Source organism: Lonchura striata, chromosome 2 (genome assembly GCF_050655825.1).
Source record: "Lonchura striata isolate lonStrDom1 chromosome 2, ASM5065582v1, whole genome shotgun sequence".
NCBI lineage: Eukaryota > Metazoa > Chordata > Aves > Passeriformes > Estrildidae > Lonchura > Lonchura striata.
In genome coordinates this window covers 107,267,137-107,281,745 of record NC_140704.1, presented here as the reverse complement: position 1 = coordinate 107,281,745, position 14,609 = coordinate 107,267,137, and the positions used below count along the sequence as shown (strand labels likewise).

General features: G+C 36.0%; 1 long non-coding RNA gene across 2 annotated transcripts; it reads right to left on the bottom strand.

The window, feature by feature from the left end:
- Positions 1–1,108: 1,108 nt before the first annotated feature.
- Positions 1,109–12,212, bottom strand: LOC146768365 (uncharacterized). 2 transcript variants are annotated; one of them, XR_014952860.1, is made up of 3 exons: positions 8,988–12,212; positions 6,412–7,923; positions 1,109–1,946 (listed from the first exon to the last, which is right to left on the bottom strand). It is a non-coding gene; the product is annotated as an uncharacterized LOC146768365 (long non-coding RNA). The 2 variants fall into 2 exon arrangements; XR_014952859.1 differs by having other exon boundaries at positions 1,109–7,923.
- Between the last annotated feature and the right edge of the window lie 2,397 nt (positions 12,213–14,609).

Sequence of the window (14,609 nt, the reverse complement as noted above, 5' to 3'; positions counted from 1 at the left end):
TGAGGCTGCAGCAGTGCAGAGCAGAGCAGAGCAGGACAATCCCTTCCCTTGACCAGCTGGCCATGCTGTGCCTGATGCACCCTGGAACATGGTTGACCCTTTGTCAGCCAGAGCACTGCTGGCTCATGTTCAACTTGCCATCAACCTAAACTGACAGAGCTCTTTCTTTGGAGCTGCTCTCCAGCCTTTTGTCCCCCAGCCTATATGTCTAAATAGGATTACCCTATCCCAGGTGCAGAATCCAGAACCTGCCCCTGGATTAAAATTGATATTTTCCTGTTTTGAATTTTATTATTACATTTTCTGTATTTTGGTATTAATATTACTTAAAAATCAGGCCAGTTACAGGGAAGATTAATTTTAACAAAACCTGAATTTACATTTGAAGACAAAGCAAATGCTTGCTTCATGACAGGAAACATATTCAGTTCACTAAGAACTGGAACTACTTGTTTAACTAACTGTCTAGAAATTCATTGTTTGGATAAATGTACCTTATCTGAATCTACCTTTTCAGAAATCAGATAGTCCAGTACAACTGGCCCTTAAGAGACAAGAAAAGGAACACTACATGAAGTGAATTATAGCGGGTTTATAAGGTGATTTTATTACTTTTGGAAGTCCTGATGATACTTATCTGAAAATGCTTCTGAAAATCTTATAAGCTCCATCAGTGCTTGTGGTGAATTTTATACATTTCTAAGTACTTTCAATCTCTGATTTTCAATAGATAACTGAATCTGATGATAACTGAAATCAGAATGAAGGTTTTCTGATTTATAATTTGTCTCCATGAAATCACTTGGTGCTGTTATCTTCCAGGTATGATTTATGTATTTCCATCTTGTAGGTGAAAAATATCTTTCCTGTTGCCTCACAGGTGCTGGAATAATTCACTCAGAGGGAAAACGGAACCTCTCGCATTCCTTGTTCACCCATCTCAATTTGGTTGCTCTCTGTAGGGAGCATGTGAAAACTACTGAGCAAAAGATCAGATGTAACAACCAGTTATTTTTAGCCATTCTTTTAGCTTAGAAAACAGTTTGCTTCTCTCAGAAGTTTGAGATGTGCCTTTTAGTGTCTTACAATGCCTAAACATACACATATATGAGAATATTATTAATATTTTATTAATATATAATGAATATTAGAAAAATGGAAAAAGTAACTTATAAAATTTTGACAAGCAGTTTATACACAAGAACTATCTCTAGTTTCCAATTCACCAGACTGTATATTTTAAACATAACTGGAAGTAATTTTTACTTGATTGTGCTGGTATATAAAAACATCACATGTAAAATAGAGTAAATTCAAGGAAATTCAACTCTATGCTTTCAAAATTATTTTAAAAATCTAAACAAGCAGTTCAAAAATCATAAAATCAGAACACCTGAGAGAAATTACTTTCATTTTACTGTTTAATGGTTGCTTTATTTATTTAGTTTATCCATGTTCATGAAGCAGTCTCATGCTTTCCTTGTATTGTCTTTCCAAACAGCTGTGGGTGTGAATTCTGATGGAAATATTTGAGCTTGGAGAAAAGGCTTTTCAAAATAGATAAAAAGATACTTTCAGAGACAATTTAGAAGTGAATACTTGACTTTTGCTCTATTTGATTCAAAACAAAGTAAGCAAATTCTTCAGATTTTATTGGCATTATCATATAATCTAAAATATGTATACACTAATTACCTACTTGGAGTAGGTATGTTTTGTATTATGCTTCATAAAGTGAAACACATTTCTTAACATTCAGAGAGGCCATAGAAATAAAAATATCTGGAAATTTGGATTGCTGTTACTCCCCTTGCCAGTTTTCCAGCAAGGGAAACAAAACAGCCCTTAGCCCTTGTTACCAGCTTTGTCCATGGCAACCTCTGAGAAGACTTTGTGCAAACTCTTTGTTTTCCAGTTGCAGAAGGAGTCTTCTTCAAAATCTTCCACTGTGTATGAGTGAAGAGTATTTAGATAAAGAAACAAGCAAAAGTATACTGCCATTTGAACACATGATCTCTTCCTTTAATATTTTCATAAGAAAATTATTCTTTATTGATGATTACAAAACAGTGTGCTGAATTGTAAAGTATTCCCATGAATGCAAAGCTAGGGTTCATTAAAATTGCTTTTCTTCAGCTGAAAATACTCTTAATTCAATAGACAGGGCATCAAACATAAATTATTTTGATAGAATGTATTGTTCTGGGAAAGGAGACTATACCAAGCAACGAATATTGATGTGTGTAAAATTAAATTGTCATTCTTCCTGACACAAATGTTATTTCTCTTGAGAACAAACCTCTATCAATATACTTAATAGTTACAACCTCTACCAGATAATCATGTTATTGTTTGATTGCAATAGGCAGAGATATAAGACAATCTCCTTTGTTTCACAAGCTAAGTGAAAATTCTAGTAGAGCAGCTAAACGAAAGAAACACTTTATTATAATCCCTAAAATTAATTTGACAATCTGCAGGTCAATTCTTACATTTCATGACGCTCCTATTTCTTTAAATTGTAGCAATTCTTTCCTTAATATTTGTATATTGGCATGGGGAAAAGAGGAGTCTTAAAGGCCAAATCCCACCTCTCTTCAGTATTGTTTTTAGTATAAATTCCCTGGTAATTCTAATTGGTACTCCCTGGTACTGTTTTTAAATTCTACACAATGCTTGGGATTTGTTTCTTTGTTCTCAGACTTTTGAATTTCTCTGCCTCTCCTTTTTCTGTTTTGCATGTACCATTATATTTTTCTATTCTCCTTTATCTTTCTCAAACCCTTTTTACTCCAGTGCACTGAGACTGCTTACAAAACTGAATCAGAGGGTGAGGAGTGACTCTTTTATCTCAAAGGTGGAGACCCATATCACCTATAGCTTCAGGGACCTGTAATGCTGTCGTGAAACAATCCAAAATGCTGCTTACATTTCCCCCAGACACCCACAGTCTCTCAAGGGAATGAAAGGCATCCTAGATATGCATCTTCAGCTGCCACAAGAGGCCATGGGAATAGTACATCAATGAGCACCAAAGAGCCCTTTTGATCATGAAAAGTGTGTTATGGCATATTATACAGACCCTAGAACACACTGTGTTGCTGAGAGGAGATTCAGCAGTCCCATCAAAGGAAAGGATCAAAGGAGGACAAGTAGACATAGTTTAGGTAAGGGCTGATCATCAGGGGAAATTTACTTGTGAATAAAATTTGAGGATTATGTTGTCAAGCCTGTTTTCAACAAATAGAATAGAAAATATTTAGCTGGCTTCCTCTGGGGCAACTGGGAGAATGTAAAGTATTTTTAAAAATTCTTTCTTTGTTGAAAGAAAATTATACACTTAGCAAATTATTATTTTCATTGTCTGTCCTTGAGAATTCCCCAGAGGCACTGCAGTCTTAAGTGGCAACTTGTTGGAATGAGCAGTGCTGCACTGACTATGAAAAGCATCACAACCCATTTGAATCATTATCTGGCTATTACAAGGACATTTATAAAACAGAACATCATTTGAATATTGACTCACTTCTTAAATATTCACTTTGTTCATAAACTCACTTTTTTTCCAGAAGAAAGTGCAAATTAAAAGAGTGAAAGTAACCAGAGTAAATTGTATTAAGGCAGCAGTTACCAGTTGGTGCCATAAGCAATTACAGATTAAATAGAGTCTCAGAGAGGCATGGAAATACTTAAGTGGAGGCTTCCTCAAAGGATCCAAAAATGAAAGAATGAATTCTACATTTCCTCATCAAATAAGGATGTAACATGCTGAATTTGTCAGATGCCTATTTTAATCAATGCAAACCCAAAGTTCTCAGAGGCATGCTGGTCTCACAGTCCTCTAATTGTCTCAGAAAAATGTGGGCAAAAAGCATTTCTGATCAGCAGAAACGTTTATAATTTCAGATAAATACAGCACGTAGCTGAACATATGTTTTTGCCTTATCACCTGCAATACTTTGTTCCTGAGACACAAACTCTCTGCTCAGGTATTGCAAATATCTTTTTCCACATAAACCAGCACAGCAGCACTAAATGTGGTTGCAGTTCATCACTTATTATAACAACAACACTGATCAATCTTTTTGCAAAGTAACTAGAGAAGTGTATTTGTTAGAGGGAAAATCGTTGTTGGCAGACCAGGTAGGTAACCAATACATCAATCCTGAAAAATTTGGTAAGGGAGAGAGTCGAAGATACACTTAAGTCAATCTTTGTGATATAGAATAATCTATTTTCATCCTGCCATCAGAAGGCTTTCCTCTTGCTTTATCTGTCACATTATTGAAATTTTCTGCTGAGCAGTAGAAATATTGGGAGCCCTCTGTCTGGGTCTGCTTGGAGAAACATTATTGATATAGCGTGTGCAGAACATTTTCTTTGTGTGATTTATGGGTTTGATTTTCTCACACACTTTCTTCCAAACAGAGGGGCAGGGGTCAAACTGTATTGTCAGCTGCCTCTTAAGCTGTAGCTTTAGGTTTAAAGAGGCATAAAACTGTTTTGAAAAGGTCATTCTGAGCAAAGAATCAATTCAAGTTACAGAGATTACAGAAACTTCAAGACAAAGAACCTTGACAGAAAATGTATGCAAGGATATGAAATTCTAGCAAATCAGTAATTATTTTGTCCTTGTGTCAGCTTTTATGCCCCTCCTTTCAGAAAAATCTGGAAAAACATGGTCAGACAACAAAGAAATATCTCTTTTTGCAAGTTTCAGAAGAATACACTGATTGTTTTCCAGTGTAAATTCAAGATGAAAAACAGTAAAGTGCTCATTTTTGTAGTGTATTTTGAGGTGTTTGGGATTTTTTGTGCTTCAGATAAGGCAAACTTGTTCTACCATCTTCACAGCAGAAATCTAGTAGACTTAGGTCTAACCAAGGCCTTTGTTATAGGCAAAGTTTTCTCATGCCAGAAGTTGTGTTCCATAGTTGAACATAATGCAGGATTTCTGGTCACACACTAAGAGCAGGTACTTATAATATTTCATTTAACACTCTTATTGCTCAGATTTCCTGTGCCATTGCTCTGCTGGATTTGATTACACAGCTTGATTTTCACAGAGACTTGATAAACTGATCAAAAGATGTGTTCATTAGGTTTTTCCTTCACTCAGGCTGTGCAGTAATATGCCGCAAAAAAATCAGATTTAATTTCAAGAGTAAGAGAATAGGATTCATTGTCACTACTTTTCTTTTTTTAAAAACAAGAAGTCAAGTAAGTGTAGAGAAAGAAAGGCAGTAGGTTTTGTTGGTTTCCCATGGCACTCTTCCAAAGTATTATTTTTAGGATACAAACACTCATTTAAATGAAAGATTATCATACATCTAAGCTTTGACTGAATTAAAACCAAAGATTTAGTACCCTATGAAACACAAGTATGAAATTTTGGATAGGGGATAAAATACCCCAACAGTTCCTAACTGATCTGCATGAGTGAGAAAAAGGAACTTGATTCAAGCTCACAGAAACTGCCTTAAAATTCTTATTCAGTATTTTCACAAGTGCCATTTTGTGTGAAGCCAATAAAAATATTTTAAAACTTTATTAATAAATGCAAATGTCACATCTTTAAACTCATCTTTAAAACACATTGATATCCAAAACAGAAGAAATTAAATCAAAGTTTTAAAAATTCTAAAAATAAAATTTGTTTAATTGTGGGGTTACTACAAATATTTTTAAGATAAATGAAACTAAAAATGGCACAAGTTTCTCAGTTTACTGAATTATGGTAAAAATTAAAACTTTTGCAATGTATTCAGACAAGCAGATAATTGTGAAGACTTTTGGAAGCCCTTTTTTAATTAACACCCCTATCACACAGATATTTCATTGGGACTTGCCTAAAAACTTTGGGTTTAATTGTACCTAACACAGCATAATTGTCTATTAAATTAAAGAGTTTCTTAATGCAGTGTTTCTTAAATTGCATATTGCATTTTTGCCATGTGCATATAATTGATCCATATGACCAAATAATAATGAAATCTTCATCGAGACAGGATGCTTCTTCTCTCAGCAGCAGCTATGCTTATTAGCAATTCCTTTTGCCAATAAATGGAACTGCCAAACAGGATATCCTTGACCTTTAAAGGGTAAGAGCAGGGACATTTTGATAAAAAGCATCCCTTTTCAAATTAAATAGGAAACTTCAAATAATGGGCACATAAAATCAACAGTAACTTTTGCAACTTGGGTAGTAACTTTTCAGAGATATTAGCAAGACTGTTTCATATTTAGGTCACCTCACATGTGTCTGAAAATTTCAGTGGCAGTGCCTAACATATAAAAATCCTATATAGGAAAAAATAAAATATCAGAATGATGAAACCAATCCATTTTTAAAATCCTTTTGCTCCTTCTCAATGTGTTCAAACATGGGTGATTAGCATGTACGAATTTTACCTGAATCCAGAGCTGATAGCAAATGTTATCCTTGGCCAGTGTGATTGCTGATACGAAAAGATTTACTCTTATCTCTGAAGATGGCCATGGTTCTCTCTTGAAATATCGCTTCTGCCTTGAGAAAAGGCAATCTTGAGGAAAGCAGTGTCTTCTCCCCAAAAACTGTGTGCCAGCCTTCTCTTCCTCTTATGCCTCCATTGCTGTGTGTTTGCACCTGAGACTATTTAGATATTTTAACCTGATGTGAGAGTTTGCATCATGAATTTCAGTGGAAAAGATCACATAGCCTCTGAGAGAGTATTAAGTGTTCTGCCTGGACTATTTTCATTGATTTTCTAATTTATTTAAGCTTAGGAGACTTCATTTTCTCAGACTTGGCTGGAATTATACCCTGTGTCACACACAGCATTTCCAGGACAAAAACTTTAATTGAATTTCTTAATACTAAGAAAGAACCTTTTTTTTATTTTGTCTAGCAATGCCAGTGCTGACAGCCATGTTCAAGAAGCATTCAGATTTTCCTTTATTATCTCTCTGTGTATCAGGAAATGCACTAGCAAAAAGCACCTTTGACTCTGTTGTGCCATCAACCTTTTGAAGCACATTGAAAATACATTGAAATCAACAGGGAATCCTATTAAATAGGCAGTTGTACTGCCTTGGGATGTTTGCTAAAAGCCATACTGTTTTGGAATGAGGTAAGAAGGAGAAAAGAAATTGTCACATAATTAGAAAATATAGTTCTTTCTATACCGTTTGTTCAAACTACAGCACTCATTAAGGCAGTGGATGGAGAGTTTTTTAGGCAGGCATAGAGGAATAATCAGGAAAATAGGGGGACCTTGAATGACTCTGCTCATAGCACATGAGCAGCTCCTAGAAATGCTGTTTTGCTTTTAATCAGAAAGCGAAGGGCTGGCAGCTGGCTGCCCTGGGCTGTAATTCATCAGAGCACTTCAGCATGTAAGCAAATGGGACTTCAGCTGGTCCTTAAGGTGCTGACTCGGCAAAACCTTCCCCTTCCCCGCAGCAAACTCTGCCTCTCCACAGGAGGCAGAGAGTTCCTGCAGTGCCTGCACTCTCCGTGCCCTCCAGCCCATTGTCCCCCAGGAAATGACTGCAAGGTAGGCCCTTCTTTCACAGACTCCTAATGGAAGCGGACAGAAAGGCAGGACACAGAGAGAATGAAGCTTCTTGCCAAGTTCACAGAAAGCAGCAGTGAATAGTAAACTCGTCAAGATGCCAGGCAGCAGCGCAAAGGCTGCACCACTTTCTCTCCCTCACTTTGTTTGACCTGAACAGGGTTGGTTATTCCTGTCCTTAAGTCGCCAGCCAAGCAGGGGGGATTGGAAGTGTTTGCTGAAAAACCTTGTGTTGACCAGAATATTCTGCGTGTTGTGGAGAAGCATAGTGAGATTATATTTTCCTGAAGAAAATACTTCTCAGTGCCTTCTGCAATGTGAGGAAAGACTTGGCATTTTGTACACAGAGGAAGATTTTGGTAGGACTTTCCTGCACAGGAAGACAGACAAAATAAAAGAGAAAAAGTTTCATTAATTGCTCTGGAATGAATACATAATTTGAACATCTGGCTAGGGGACCTTATGTGGAGTGAAAAAAGAAATCTTTACAAAGAAGTACAATATACAATTTATAAAATATATGGAAACTAAAAGCTTCTAACATGGCTAGAGATACTGTGCATCAGTTCAAAAGTGCTTTGGAACCTAGGTTTAGGATTTCCAGAGCTGAGAGCTCCCCTCAGTTTAGGGACTTCACCCAAAAACAGATGCGTCCCTGGTATTGCACATCTTGGTACCAGAAGTCAGTACAGTTCACGGGGCTGTTAGGCACTTTGTTCCCTGTGTACTAAATGGGAATGCTAAATGCCATTGGACTGTGGAGCACACCTCTGGAAATGGCTAAGATGAACAAGGGCATGAAAAGACAGTGTCAGGACTGAAACTGCCCATGGGTGAAGAAATTCCTGAAAATTCATTTTATCTTTCATTCTGATTGTCCATATTACTATGTTGTACCAACAGATTATTAGAATGCAAAATGGAATGAAATATTACCCATTAGAGATGTGTTTGTAATATAACCCTCAATGCACATGACAAACTTGAGGAATGAATGACCTCAGAGAAACTGAAGCATATTTTATATCAGTTTTCACATAATATGGCTTCCTTTTAGTTCTGACGTATTTGGTAATATTGCAATGGACAGCAAACCCAGATTTGTCGTGATGCTCAGATTAAAGCTAAGGCTCAATTATTTATTCACTAAAAGTGGGAAAAGCATAGTAAAAAACAAGATGGAATTATACTTCTCAGAATTCTTATTTTTGAAATTATTTTTTATAATATTCAAAGATTAAAATTGTCAATCAATAACATATTTTGAGCAGTTAAAATAGTAATTATATCATGCATTATAAATTACTTATAAGAAATGAAAGTTCATTTGTCCTTATAAAATGAATTGAAAACAGCACATCTTGCCAAAATTTTAATCTCTATCCCACAGTTTATTTATAGAAATAATTAATGCCAGATCTAATAGGTACTTACCTAAATGTCATTCTTTCTATGTCTTCCATTGCAAAATGAGTTTCTTTGTACCCACAGTACAGTATCTCTGTGTAGTGTTTCAAGCCTCCAAAATGTATTAATATTGATTTTTTTGTATATTAACTGTACTTTAAAGAAAAATAGCAGTTTCAGTAATGACTGGAAAATAAGTAAATTTACTAGACTCTGAAAGTAGATTTCTTCCTCCTATCATCCTTTATAGCCCTATGCTCTTGTCCTGCCAGTAGAAGGAATATGACCAAAGTAGATCCTTGGTCAATGCTGTCCCCTCTGGGTTTTATCGGTTGGTAACTACAGGAGGGATTTATTGAGTGTGAAACTTGCCTGTCTCTGTGAGGAGTCAGTGAGAAAGTAGAGCAAACAACACAAACAGAGAAAAAAATCTCTGAGAAGAGTAGGCTCTCAGTAAAGGTAGTTTTGCTGCCTTCCCTGGAAAAAAAATAAATAAAAAAGGGACAAAAAAGTGCTCATTCAGTATAGTTAGGGAGGTCTTTTAGGTGATCGTTTTCCAGTCCATAACTCATGAAGTACATTATCTGGTAGGACTGGTAGTTGGTTAGACTGTAGCATTATAACTTCATGATCAGGCATTTAAATTATAGGGTTTTGTTTTGTTCCATGACAGGATGATTGAAGTTTTACGATCAGGACCAGAAAGCAATTAAATTCTCTTTAGTAGGGAGAGAGTATTGTAGCTTGTAAAGAAGAAGAGACACAGGCAGGCAACTGGATGTTGTTATAATTACTAGGGAAAATGTATTATTTTAAAACAAACTGGGTAAAGTCAGATTCAATTTTCTCTACAGTTACAGACAGGTAAAGGATTGCTGTTGACAGGGAGAATTCATGTAGCCTGTAAAGCTCTGTACTAGAAGATTTATGTGGGCTGCTTTAAAAGTCCATGTTACATTACAATGGGTAAAATAATATACAAATCCTACCATAAGCCAGTTGTTTTTCTTCAGTGAACTGCATTAATGTGATTAATAATCACATTATTAATAATAACCCCTCCATTAATGATCAGACACACAGCTTGCTACAGTGCAAAGAGCAAAGCTCAGTCCCAGTTAGAAAGGATCTGCTTTCTCATTCAGTTTATTGCCTGTACAGCAGTCACTCCAGCAGTCTTCTCACTGATGGGTTAAATTACATATTGATACAGAATTATATTCTCCTGAATGCCTTTGAGCACAGTCAGCATCACAAGTGTGCACATTTTCCCACCTTGAAGATGCAGGGAACATCAGGGATGCTGGTGGAAATTCTTAGATGAGAATATATTTTAATAAATCTTTGGGCATCTTTGGCACTCAGATGTGCTCCTTAGTTTTTCCTGGCATGCCAGAGTCTTACTTGTTATCTCTGGTTATCAAACGATAGATTAGCTCTCTCCTGGACTCATGCTGAGAGCTCTTAAATTGGCACTAGTGTCTTCTGTGGGGACATATTTGGAAAAAAAATAGTTGTTTAGAAAAAATATGCATTTGCCTGAAAAAAAATGTTTTTTAGGAGTTAGGGTGTTCATCACAAAAATTTCCACAGTTTTAAGGGAGCAAACATGGGTAAGTCAAGTTTGGTATAAATTTTCATGATGTGCATTTTTTTTATGTTTCTTTCAATATTTATCACAAGCCAGAATAATAAAAATGCATATTCAACCACTAATAGTCCTCAAAAATGAAAAATGACATTTCTATTCAGCAGTCTTCTGAGTCTCCTGAGATTTTACCACTGTGTACCTATTCCAGGAAGTCTAAAGCAGCCCTTGCAAATCATTATTTTAGTCCTATTTTTAAACTAATATGAAGCAGTGAAAAATAAAACAACAAAGTCTGAAGTCATACAGACCTGTAAAGCTTCTCAAAACAGCATTGTTGATTACTTTATTAGAAGAAAAGAACAGAAGAGTGGTGATTAGAGGAATTTTGTACCAGTGTTACTCTTTTGAGAATTATTGATTGCATCAGAAAATCAGAATCAAAAATGCATTGAAGTATTATCTAACTTACCCCAGATCAATACTCTCTTTACTGAGAAGCCTTGAAAGCAACATTATACAAGAATGTTTTAAATAGGAGCAAACTATCAAAGCAGAAATATAGAGGGTCAGGTTTTGGTAGGAAGAAATTATCATTTCCCTAGGAATGAAGAAAATTTAGGAGATACTACAATTATAAAAATTGCAAGTGATAACATTAAAACTAAAAAAAATGTTTATTAAAACTCAAAAGAGTAAATAGAGGGGAATTAATATGGCTTGGAATTTATTATATGCAGTACAGATAAAAGTGTAGCTAAATACAGGCAAAAATCCATGTCAGAAGTAAGGATATTTTTTTTGGACTTACATTAGGAATAAAGAATGGTAAAATTATTCATAAACAATGTAAAAAGCCTACATGTCCAATAAATGCTTCTGCTCTTTATTTGAAAAATAACAGAGTTGTGTGATTTGTTTTCAGAGGAAGACTATACACATTTCAATTTTATAGTATCCAAGAGAAATGTGATTCATGTCTATCCAGAGATAGATACCTTAAATAACAGCCAATTTTGATAAATATAATCCAGTCTTTCTGAGATAATCTTTGGTCTTTTAATATATCATGGAAATTCAAACAGAAGGAGAATAATTCCCTTGAATTTGAAAAGAGCAAGGGCCTGAGGAACTGCTGGCTGACTCAACTGAAATTAAAGGGAGAAGTTTGGTGCTTGGGAGAAGCAGTAGCTGCCAACAAAATCAAAACATTAGAGTGCAGCAGACATAAGTCCTCCAACGAATTTTCTAAAGAGTAAGTCCTATTTCCGTTCTTTGAGGTTAGAAAATCAGTTAGTAGCAACAGCATAATAAACTTGAATAGAAGTTTGGTATGACCATAAGAGCATTAGCAGTCTAGAGCACTAATGGAATTCATGTTAAATGGATAATGAAGAATCCAGTTCAGAGCTATTGCCAGGGGGTATTTGCCTTGAAATAGAGGTCCTGGGGTGATTAAAACCAGGCTGTTATCGAGCATTTTCATCAGGAAGAATGTCAGCAATAAACATTGCCCAAAATGTGAGTGTAAATGCCAAAAGAACTTGTGGAAGACCAGTGTGAGATTCATCATAACTGAATGGTGGTGGGGGGAGAGGAGAGGAGAGGAGAGGAGAGGAGAGGAGAGGAGAGGAGAGGAGAGGAGAGGAGAGGAGAGGAGAGGAGAGGAGAGGAGAGGAGAGGAGAGGAGAGGAGAGGAGAGGAGAGGAGAGGAGAGGAGAGGAGAGGAGAGGAGAGGAGAGGAGAGGAGAGGAGAGGAGAGGAGAGGAGAGGGGTTTTAAGCACAGAGAAATGCAAAATCTTCAAGAGTACCAAGTTCCTGTAGAAGGGGGGAATGGTACACTGCTAAAGAAGAACGTATAAATTATCCAGGAATCCAAGGGAGAAAGAAAGCAGCCCAGTTACTGATAGAGGCTATGCCAGAAGGGTTGAATAGAGCTCCTGGATGAAGAGGCAAGGGACTAACTTCTAAGAGTAGAAGGACTGAGATAATGCTACTTTTGCAGACTGGCACAGAGCAATTTTAAGCTCTCCCTGTACAATTCTGATGCACCCATGTAACAAATTACTTTGTGGGGAAAACATTGAGAAGAAATTTTGGAATATAAATGAAGTAAAGAAAAAAGCTGAACTAAAAATTCAGACATAAGGTAGCAGATAGCCTAAACAATTGCTGAATGCAGAGCACCAAATTGTTGCTTGCATTATTTGATTTATAGAACTTGACAAAAATTCCCTGTGAAATGCAGCAAGGTGGTTCTTGGCTTTGCAAACACATTTTCTATAACAAAAAACAGCCAGTGTGAATTCCCCAGACTAAGAATGGAGAAAAGCTAACATTTTCTGTTATTTATTTTTAACTGCCACATTATTAAACAGAACTGAAACAGCTACAGGACTGATGTCAGGAATGCAGAACTCAGCACTTGTTGAAATCAACACAAACATTCCAAATTCTTACCTGTCTCCAGCTATTGTGGTGCAGAGTTAATATCAGTGAGGTCCAGGTCCATAAGTGAAGCTTCTAGATGATATTAAAATGCACATAACAGCTCGTTATAATAATGAACTATAAGCTCTGGAGTATTTCTTTGGAAAATTAACTGTGATTTGCCTGCCTTCAATATTTCAAATTCCTGTTTAAATTCATCCAAGGGGAATGAGATTGGTATGAAACCAAGTTTGTTCTTATTCTCATACCTAGTAAAAATATCTACAGTAAATAAACACACAGCATCACGTAATTCAGTGTAGTTGGATATTTTCTGTTTTAATAAGATTTATAGGACAAGAAAAAGGGCCCAGGGACAACTACTTCTCCAATTTTTAATTTTTTTTTTTTTACCAAACATATGTAATATCTCTCCTCAGGAGTGCATCCTTTCAATAGAGACAGTGATCTAGTTGTTTTATTCCAGAAACTAGAGTCTAGAAATCGTTCACTGTAGATAATGCTTTCCATAGTGCCTTTTTTACAGCCTTTCTTTAGGACTTATGGATGATTTTATTTCTAAGTGAAGGGGGAAAAATAAAGGGAATAAGAGTTTTATATCTCATTAGTGAACAGACTATTTCCTTAATTAGCCTTTTCTTAAATTCTATGACACATCTCTAGTTTAGATGCACTCATTTTTATCTACTTGTTTATCTGGGTGCATTTAACTAGATGGCCCAAACAGTGATTGTGCAATGAGCTGTGTAATTGGTTTAGGATATGTACTTAATAGCAGGCAGGTGGTTGAGGTAACCTATTATTACCACAGGATTAGATTTCAGTAATGTGTTCCTGGTCCTATTTTTTCCCCAAGAGAACAATGGCTTGAGTAGGTGCTTGAGTAACTCTTCTCACAGATGCTTCTCATGTATCTGGAGGAGCTGGGTTCAGTTAATACTTAGAGTATGTCCAATGACATTTGGTGTAAATAATGAACCAAAGCATTATGCCTCAGCATTTTGCACAGTAATTACCCAAACTGAATAATTAAAAATACTCCATTGAATTATTTAAAACATGAATGATAAGCAGCCTGGGTAAAATTGCTTGGAGAAATATGGCTGTTATTGCCAAGGCATTCCTTAGTCTGTAAGTGAGTCTGATTGTGTGATCATGTGCAAAAGGTTACTTACAGCAGGAAGAGTCCTCAAACTGAGGTCTTGAAGTGTTTTTGTCTGCACAGTAAAAATTGCTGAGGTTTTTTTCTGCTTTAATTCCTCTCTCTGCTTCAGCACTAGCTACTGCTTTCAAAGCCTCTGCCCCTCTATATTGCCTGAACTCCCAGCTTCATACCTCTTCGTCCACCCACATAGGATTTGTGTTCTGAATATCAGATTATCTATAACATTCAAAGTAGAAGATTGATTCCATGCTCCTCTGCTTCAAAGGAATAAAGTAAATCTGGACTTAGGAAAGAAAACCCTAATATACAAAATATTTTCATATGCATATGCCACTTAATTTGCAATAGTATATAATAATGAAATAAGCACATAAGTCTTTCTCTCTGTTTATTCCACTACAGATGAGCTGACTTGATTATGCAGACAAATGTGCTTATCTTCTC